At 38.1% G+C, this 10,518-nt stretch overlaps 1 non-coding gene and 2 pseudogenes across 1 annotated transcript; all 3 read right to left on the reverse strand.

Moving 5' to 3' along the window:
• Positions 1 to 1,532: 1,532 nt before the first annotated feature.
• LOC147605518 (U6 spliceosomal RNA) lies at positions 1,533 to 1,627 on the reverse strand (annotated as a pseudogene).
• A 1,759-nt stretch (positions 1,628 to 3,386) lies between these two features.
• LOC147605519 (U6 spliceosomal RNA) lies at positions 3,387 to 3,483 on the reverse strand (annotated as a pseudogene).
• Positions 3,484 to 6,513: 3,030 nt separating this feature from the next.
• LOC147605520 (U6 spliceosomal RNA) lies at positions 6,514 to 6,615 on the reverse strand. The gene has a single exon (XR_015265198.1). It is a non-coding gene; the product is annotated as a U6 spliceosomal RNA (small nuclear RNA).
• Between the last annotated feature and the right edge of the window lie 3,903 nt (positions 6,616 to 10,518).

Consider the following 10,518-nt stretch of genomic DNA (forward strand, 5'->3'; position numbering starts at 1 on the left):
AAATTTCTTGTTAAGTCCCTTTATTTACAATTCAAATCCGACTTTAGATCCAACTGATTATGGGGTTCTTTAGATTGGTCAGCTCTCCACAGACTCATGAGATAAAGATCCCTTATATAGAACTCATTATCAGATAACAATTCATTCAGAACATATCATTCATATTCTTAACACAATAATGGTCCATCATACCAAAAATTCCATCTGAACATTCCTCCATGGAAGTTTCAATTATGTAGGTTTTTAATTTGTCATCCCTTAATTGGATCCACTAGGTCAAGTGTTAACAGTAGCAATCTGTCAGCACAATCCACTAATCTTGTAGTGATTTTTTGAAGTCATTATCGTCATTCCAATTACGAACATCATCACAGGGACTTGTCCCATTCATCCTCATTGTGGTTTTGATCAACTGATCGCTTTTCAACCTGAAATTCAGGAATCATCTTTTTTTTTTTCAATCAGAATCCAAATCAACTCATCAGTTCTCAACCAGAATTTTTAAAATCATATCAATCACATTCAAATTGATCATTTGGATAGCATTTATGCTTATAATTTCAAGTCTTAGATTTTCTCGTATATACTGCCAGTAAAGAGCTGCAGTTATATCCTCAGTATATACGGGTAGTCAAGGTCCTTGGAATTATAAGGTAAATACCATCATGACTAGGCCTCAAGCAAGTAAGGGATTTCCATACAATTGCGGTACTTCATTTGCTCTGCAGACCCACTTTCCATTTTATGAATCTTCATTCTGAATATCAATTTGTATGAATTTCATCACACAATTACAATTTTTTACTTCACAAATTTTTTGACATTTTTGGCTTTTCAGTTGATCCACTTTAGCCAATTTGCTCTGATACCAGCTGAAAGATCCCTGCCCCCCTGTGCAACGAATTTGTGCTAGCAGCGGAAGCAGCACTTCTTGCACGGGGCCAGTGTAAGATCCCAGTCCCCACCGCGCAACAGATTCGGGGTGCTAGCAATAGATTTATCTCCTCCCCACACTTGGATTGATCCTATTGGCCCATAGGAACCTTAATTGGAGCATAATTCAAAATTTTCTGAATATCTGGACCCTTAGGCTAAGGTCCTTTTTACCTGTTTTCAATTAATTCCAATTGCACATTGGAAAGTTCTTTTTGAATTTTTGTTTCAGGGGAAACCATTTTAGACACTAGGAGGATTTTTATATCCAAAAAATATCTCAATTTTAGATTATCTCTCTCTAGATATTTTCTCTCTCTAGGTCAAAACTGGTAGAAACAAGATCTTTTATTATTCTGATGAAAAGGGGATTGATTATAGGGGAAGAAACTAGACATCTTGAGGAGCTGGGAAGGAATCTTATAGAGTGGAAGTCTATTATGCACGCAGCAGGGACTTACGGAATGAGGACATCACATGGCCTTTAGTAAAAAGGCATATGATTCAGCATTACTGTCCACCAAAATACAATATGGAGAAAATGAATGAATTTTTAAACTTGGAACAGAGGGCACTTACTATTTACAGAATATCATGATAAAACTTTGGACCATTTCTCGATTTGCGCGTGTCATCCTTGCGTAGGGGCCATGCTAATCTTGATAAGAATTTTAATAATTGAAGCTTGGTTTTCAGACTTACCTGCTTGAACAGTGGCATTGAAATGTGCATATTCTTCAATCTCCTCGGCCATAGTTGAAATAGATTTTCCTCTGCTCTGAGTGTTGTCATTACTTGAAAATCCACATACATTCTCTTGCGTACTCTGCCTTATTTTTTGATCTCCCGTAGTTAATCCCTCACGTACCTCACGTGATGCTGGCTTGTTTTTGCACTCAAAAGTTTTATGAACCTCTTTTGTAGACAACCGAAACATAGGCCTTCATGCCACACCTTTATCATCATTATGGGAACAAATATGTGACCTATCTGCATTCTCTTATTCTGCATAAAATTTCCCATCTCATCATAAAATGGATTTGTGAGCCATCTTGTGACTATACAAGAAATGTGCAAAAGCTTTTTCAAAGAAAAGATACTTTTGGTTGTATCACAAAAATAGAAAATAATATGCATCACCCATAACCTGAAACATCTGCAATTAAGTGCGGACTGCCCAACCTATGCTCTGATACCAACTGAAACGGTCCTGATCAAGTGCGGATTGCCCACCCTATGCTCTGATACCAACTGAAACATACCCAAATTCTGTTCTATATTCTAACACAAAATTTTCCAAATCTTACAGAAACAAAATCACTCATACTTCAGAAAAACAAAGATTTTTTCAACAAATCATATTCGTTTGCAAAATCCAAAGTAACAATGATATTCGTCAATACAAAAATCTAAAAATCATAGAGAGAATCACCAACAAAAGATCTAGCCAATAGGGCCTTTCTCTGACACCTGTCCACCCAACCACCACTTTGGATGTCGCGACTTTCCCAGGTATGCCTCTAGTAAATTTCATCCACTCTGGGTTCCACCAAATGGCTCCCAAAGGGCATAAATCACAATCTCTGCCCGGCGTTCCATGTCTAAGGATGGCCAGCCCAAATCTACAAAATCTCTCTCTATATATCCTGCACAGAAAATCCTCAAGGCTTAGGAGGAAGCCCCCCAAAAAAATAACCCACGAGAATTAGTAGATTATCATGCACGAAATCATCAAAGATAGGAAAACTTTTCTAAAAACATGCGTTCGAACCAAATTAGAGAAGATACATTTTTTTAAAATTTGCGCACGTGCTCGAGCTTCCATGAATTTGAATGAAGAAGATAGAGATGACCGAGAAGATGGGGAAATGGAAGAGCGTCTAAATTTTGATGATACACAGTGTCAACAACAAGAACGGTAAGGAGCAAGAAATTCTGAAGTGCAGTAAGAAGAACCTGGTGAAACTCCTATAGGCCCTCAATCAAGAGTTGCTGCACAGGTTGGTTTTGATCTTTCAACTCATCAAGCTATTAATAATAAAGAGTTATAGGATACAGTGCAAGTCATGAAAACTGCTATGGGCAAAGGACTTAAATTGGGACATGTACATGATTTTTCTCTCAAACAAGTTACAAAGAAAAGGTCACTACCAACCTTTAATGGAAAGGGGAAGAGGAGTGAAGAAGCAGAAGCATGGATTGAGCAGCTTAAAGATTATTTTTGAACATGTAACTTCAGTGAGGAAGCTAAGGCAAAGACAGTAGAACTTCTTTTTGAAGGTTATGCTAAATTATGGTGAAAGTCTATAATGCGCAACAACAGGGACTTACGGAATGAGGACATCACATGGTCTCTAATAAAAAGGCATATGATTCGGCATTACTATCCACCAGAATACCATATGGAGAAAATGAATGAACTTTTAAACTTGGAATACAGGACATTTACTGTTGGAAATTTGGACCATTTCTCGATTTGTGTGTGTCATCCTTGCGTAGGGGCCATGCTAATCTTGATAAGAATTTTAATAATTGAAGCTTGGTTTTCAAACTTACTTTCTTGAACAGTGGCATTGACATGTGCATATTCTTTAATCTCCTCGGCCATAGTTGTAGTCGCTTTTCTTCTTGCTCCGAGTGTTGTCAGAAAATCCACATACATTCTCTTGCGTACTCTTCCTTATGTTTTGATCTCCCGTAGTTAATCCCTCATGTACCTCACATGATGTTGGCTTGCTTTTGCACTCAAAAGGTATATGAACCTTTTATAGACAACGAAAACATAGGCCTTCATGACACAACTTTTTAATCATCTCAAGGAACAAATATGTGACCCATCTACATTCTCTTATTCTGCATAAAATTTCCCTTCTCATCATAAAATGGGTTTGTGAGCCATCTCGTGACTATACAAGAAATTTGCAAAAGCTTTTTCAAAGAAAAGTTACTTCTGGTTATATCACAAAAATAGAAAATAATATGTATCACACAAGACTTGAAACATCCGCAAACAATAAGGTGTGGACTACCCAACCTATGCTCTAATACCAACTGAAATGGTCTCGATCAAGTGCGGATTGCCCAACCTATGCTCTGATACCAACTGAAAAGTACCCAAATTCTGATCTATATTCTGACAAAATTTTTTAAATATTACGAAAACAAATCATTCATACTTCAGAAAAATGAAGAGTTTTTTAACATATCATATTCGTTTGCAAAATCCAAAGTAATAGTAATATTCCTCAATAAAAAAAATAAAAATCATAGAGAGAATCACCAACAAAAGATCTAGCCAATAGGGCCTTTCTCTGACGCCCATGCACCCAACCACCACTTTGGACGTCGCGGCTATCCTGGGTACGACTCTAGTAAATTTCGTCCACTCTCGGTTCCACCAAATGGTTCCTAGAGGGCGTAAATCACAATCTTTGTCCAGCGTTCCCTGTGTAAGGACAGCCCACCTGAGTCTACAAAATCTCTCTCTCTCTAGCCTGCACAGAAAATCCTCAAGGCTCGGGAAGAAGCACCCAAAAAATACAACCCACAAGAATTAGTAGATTATCATGCATGAAATCATCAAAGATAGAAAAACTTTTCTAAAAACATGCATTCGAACCACATTAGAGAAGATACGTTTTTTTCTCTCTCTTTTTTTGCGCGCTCGAGCTTCCATGAGTTTGAATGAAGAAGACAGAGATGATCGAGAAGATGCGAAAATGGAAGATCGTCTAAATTTTGATGATAGATAGGGTCAACGAGAACAACAAAGAGTACGAAATTCTGAAGAGCAGTAAGAAGAACCTAGTGAAATTCCTATAAGCCCTCAACTAAGAGTTGCTGCACAGGTTGGTTTTGATCTTTCAATTCATCGAGCTATTAAACAGTTGTAGGATACACTACAGGCCATGAAAACTGCTACTACGGGCACAAGACTTAAATCGGGACATGTAGATGATTTTGCTCTCAAACAAGTTACAAAGAAAAGGTCACTATACCAACCTTTAATGGAAAGGAGAAGAGGAGTTAAGAAGCAGAAACATGGATTGAGCAGTTTGAAGATTATTTTTGAACATGTAACTTCAGTGAGGAAGCTAAGGCAAAGACAGCAGTACTTCTTTTTGAAGGTTCTACAAATTTATGGTGGAAGTCTATTATTAGCCATCTTGTGACTATACAAGAAATTTGCAAAAGCTTTTTCAAAGAAAAGATACTTCTCGTTGTATCACAAAAATAGAAAACAATATGTATCACCCAAGACCTGAAACATCCACAATTAACTGCGGACTGCCCAACCTATGCTCTGATACCAACTAAAACAAACCTGATCAACTGCGGATTGCCCAACCTATGCTCTGATACCAATTGAAACGTACCCAAATTTTGTTCTATATTCTAACACAAAATTTTCCAAATCTTACAGAAACAAAATCACTCATACTTTAGAAAAACAAAGATTTTTTCAACCAATAATATTCGTTTGCAAAATCCAAAGTAAGAGTTATATTCATCAATACAAAAATCTAAAAATCATAGCAAAAATCACCAACAAAAGATCTAGCCAATAGGGCCTTTCTCTGACGCCCGTCCACCCAACCACCACTTTGGACGTCGCAGCTATTCCGGGTACACCTCTAGTAAGTTTTGTCCAATTTTGTTTCTACCACGAATGGCTCCCAGAGGGCATAAATCACAATCTCTGTCTGGTTTTCCCTGTCTCCCGAATCTACAAAATCTCTCTCTCTCTCTCTCTCTCTCTCTCTCTATCCTGCACATAAAATCTTCAAGGCACAGGAAGATCTCCAAAAAAAAAACAACCCATGGGAATTAGTAGATTATCATGCATGAAATCATCAAAGATAGAAAAAATTTTCTAAAAACATGCATTCGAACCAAATTAGAGAAGATATGTTTTTTTCTCTCACATTTTTGTACGCTCGAGCTTCCATGAATTTGAATGAAGAAGACAGAGATGACCGAGAAGATGGGGAAATGGAAGATTGTCTAAATTTTGATGATAGACAGGGTCAACGAGAACGGTAAGGAGCAAGAAATTTTGAAGAGCAGCAAGAAGAACCTGGTGAAATTCCTATAAGCCCTCAACCAAGAATTGCTGCACAGGTTGGTTATGATCTTTCAATTCATCGAGCTATTAAAGAGTTGCAGGATACACTGCAAGCCATGAAAATTGCTATGGGAACTGTACTTAGATCAAGACATGTAGATGATTTTGCTCTCAAATAAGTTACAAAGAAAAGGTCACTACCAACCTTTAATGGAAAGGGGAAGAGGAGTGAAGAAACTGAAGCATGGATTGAACAGCTTCAAGATTATTTTCGAACATGTAACTTCAATGAGGAAGCTAAGGCAAAGACAACAGTACTTCTTTTTGAAGGTTCTGCAAAATTATGGTGGAAGTCTATTATACGCAGTAGGGACTTACGGAATGAGGATATCACGTGGCCTCTAATAAAAAGGCGTATGATTGAGCATTAATGTCCACCATAATACCATATGGGAAAAATGAACGAATTTTTAAACTTGGAACAGAGGGCACTTAGTGTTGCAGAATATCATGATAAAAATTTGGACCATTTCTCAAGTTGTGCGTGTCATCCTTGTGCAGGGGCCATGCTAATCTTGATAAGAATTTTAATAATTGAAGCTTGGTTTTTGGACTTACCTGCTTGAACAGTGGCATTGACATGTGCATATTCTTTAATCTCCTTGGCCATAGTTACAATAGCTTTTCCTCTTGTGTTGTCAGAAAATCCACATACATTAGGAAGTGAATGGGGTCTTCTTGGGCCCTTTAATTTGCCCAAGCCTAATCAAGGTGATTAAGGAATAGCCAAATGGGGGGTTGCCATAAGGACTGAAATGTTGGGTTTTTAAGAGAGGTGTAAGAGTGGTCAAAGGGTGCACTTTTTTCCCCCAAAAAGGGGGGGGGGGGGGGCAATTTTACAATTTTCGGACCTCCATAACTTCTACATACAAGCTTCGATTTGAGCGGAGATTACAGATCTGTGATCTACGCATCAAGAGCTTTCCATAGATATGTTACATGATATGGTTTTATCCGCTAGATTTTAAATTCCATTTTCCCCCCAAAATTCAAATTCGAATAAAGTAAGCCGTTTTGAAGCTTCTAATTAGAAAACGTTTCTTCTTAAGAGAAAAGGTTTGACTCCCTTAAATTGCCAAATAAAAGGGCCCAAGAAGCCTTCCATTGAGGTCCTAATGCATTCTCTTGCGTACTCTTCCTTATGTTTTGATCTCTCGTAGTTAATCCCTCACGTACCTCACGTAATGTTGGCTTGTTTTTGCACACAAAAGGTATATGAACCTTTTATAGACAACAAAAACATAGGCCTTCATGCCACAACTTTTTTATCATCTCTAGGAACAAATATGTGACCCATCTACATTCTCTTATTCTGCATAAAATTTCCCTTCGCATCATAAAATGGGTTTGTGAGCCATCTCGTGACTATACAAGAAATTTGCAAAAGCTTTTTCAAAGAAAAGTTACTTCTGGTTGTATCACAAAAATAGAAAATAATATGTATCACCCAAGACTTGAAATATGTATAAACAATAAGGTGTGGACTATCCAACCTATGCTCTAATACCAACTGAAATGGTCTCAATCAAGTGCGGATTGCCCAACCTATGCTCTGATACCAACTGAAAAGTACCCAAATTCTGATCTATATTCTAACACAAAATTTTTTAAATCTTACGGAAACAAATCACTCATACTTCAGAAAAATGAAGAGTTTTTTAACATATCATATTCGTTTGCAAAATCCAAAGTAACAGTAATATTCCTCAATACAAAAATCTAAAAATCATAGAGAGAATCACCAACAAAAGATCTAGCCAATAGGGCCTTTCTCTGATGCCCATGCACCCAACCACCACTTTGGACGTCGCGGCTATCCTGGGTACGACTCTAGTAAATTTCGTCCACTCTCGGTTCTACCAAATGGTTCCTAGAGCGCGTAAATCACAATCTCTGTCCAACGTTCCCTGTGTAAGGACAGCCCGCCTGAGTCTACAAAATCTCTCTCTCTCTAGGCGGGGTCAACAGACGAGGAGGGACAATGGTTGGGGGGGTCAAACCCGCGATCGAGGACAAGAGACCTGAAAACCCTAGTAGAGAAGTAGAAGGTGGTGGGGACACACTACGCCTAGCAGACATATTTTAATTCTTGCACAAATAAAAATGCGAGAACTCAGAAATTACAAAAAAAAATGCTAATAAAATGAGCAGTGGTGGAGAGAGAATAGTCACCCCCCTTACGGTCGCCTGCGACTGTCGTCGACTGCCGATTTGTGTTGCGCTGCGAGCGTCTACAAGCGTCGCTACTCCGGGATGCTCCGATCTGAGAGAAAGGTGCCTGCAACTCATAAAAAAATATTCCCCGCAGGAACCTATGCTGCTTGAACCACCCTGGATTATCCCTCGCCGCGGGATTATCCCTCCACTTTTCTAAAAACATGCATTCGAACCACATTAGAGAAGATACATTTTTTTCTGTCTCTTTTTTTGCGCACTCGAGCTTCCATGAATTTGAATGAAGAAGACAGAGATGATCGAGAAAATGCGGAAATGGAAGATCATCTAAATTTTGATGATAGATAGGGTCAACGAGAACAACAAAGAGTACGAAATTTTGAAGAGCAGTAAAAGAAGAACCTAGTGAAGTTCCTATAAGCCCTCAACTAAGAGTTGCTGCACAGGTTGGTTTCGATCTTTCAATTCATCGAGCTATTAAACAGTTTGCAGGATACACTACAGGCCATGAAAACTGCTACGGGCACAGGACTTAAATCGGGACATGTAGATGATTTTGCTCTCAAACAAGTTACAAAGAAAAGGTCACTACCAACCTTTAATGGAAAGGAAAGAGAAGTTAAGAAGCAAAAACATGGATTGAGCAGCTTGAAGATTATTTTTGAACATGTAACTTCGGTGACGAAGCTAAGGCAAAGACAGCAGTACTTCTTTTTTAAGGTTCTACAAATTTATGGTGGAAGTCTATTATACACAGCAGGGACTTGCAGAATGAGGACATTGCGTGGTTTCTAATAAAAAAGGAAATGATTCAGCATTACAGTCCACCAGAATATGATATGGAGAAAATTAATGAATTTTTAAACTTGGAATAGAGGGCACTTACTGTTTGCAAAATATCATGATAAAACTTTGGACCATTTTTTGATCTTGAAAAAAATTTTAATAATTGAAGCTTGGTTTTCGGACTTATTGACATGTGCATATTCTTCAATCTCCTTGGCCATAGTTGCAATAGCTTTTCCTCTTGCTCCGAGTGTTGTCATTACTTGAAAACCCACATACCTTTTCTTGCGTACTCTACCTTATTTTTTGATCTCCCGTACTTAATCCCTCACGTACCTCACGTGATACTGGCTTGCTTTTGCACTCAAAAGTTTTATGAACCTTTTGTAGACAACACAAACATAGGCCTTCATGCCACACGTTTTTTATCATCTCTGGGAACAAATATGTGACCCATCTGCATTCTCTTATTCTGCATAAAATTTTCCTTCTCAACATAAAATGGATTTGTGAGCCATCTTATGACTATAGAAGAAATTTGCAAAAGCCTTTTCAAAGAAAAGATACTTTTGGTTGTATCACAAAAATAGAAAATAATATGTATCACCCAAGACCTGAAACATCCACAATTAAGTGCGGATTCTGATCTATATTCTAACACAAAATTTTTTAAATCTTACGGAAACAAATCACTCATACTTCAGAAAAATGAAGAGTTTTTCAACAAATCATATTCATTTGCAAAATCCAAAGTAACAGTAATATTCCTCAATACAAAAATCTAAAAATCATAGAGAGAATCACCAACAAAAGATCTAGCCAATAGGGCCTTTCTCTGACGCCCATGCACCCAACCACCACTTTGGACGTCGCGGCTATCTTGGGTACGACTCTAGTAAATTTCGTCCACTCTCGGTTCTACCAAATGGTTCCTAGAGGGCGTAAATCACAATCTCTATCCAGCGTTCCCTGTGTAAGGACAGCCCGCCCGAATCTACAAAATCTCTCTCTCTCTAGCCTGCACAGAATATCCTCAAGGCTCGGGAAGAAGCACCCAAAAAATACAACCCACAAGAATTAGTAGATTATCATGCACGAAATCATCAAAGATAGAAAAACTTTTCTAAAAACATGCATTCAAACCACATTAGAGAAGATACGTTTTTTTCTCTCTCTTTTTTTTGCGCGCTCCAGCTTCCATGAATTTAAAGGAAGAAGACAGAGATGATCGAGAAGATGCGGAAATGGAAGATCGTCTAAATTTTGATGATAGATAGGGTCAACGAGAACAACAAAGAGTACGAAATTCTGAAGAGCAGCAAGAAGAACCTAGTGAAATTCCTATAAGCCCTCAACTAAGAGTTGCTGCACAAGTTGGTTTCTATCTTTCAATTCATCGAGCTATTAAAGAGTTGCAGGATACACTACAGGCCATGAAAACTGCTACGGGCACAGGACTTAAATCTTGACATGTAGATGATTTTGCTCTCAAACAAGTT

Source organism: Cibotium barometz, chromosome 59 (assembly GCF_041138505.1).
Source record: "Cibotium barometz isolate CiBa-2024 chromosome 59, ASM4113850v1, whole genome shotgun sequence".
In the NCBI taxonomy this organism is placed as follows: Eukaryota; Viridiplantae; Streptophyta; class Polypodiopsida; order Cyatheales; family Cibotiaceae; genus Cibotium; species Cibotium barometz.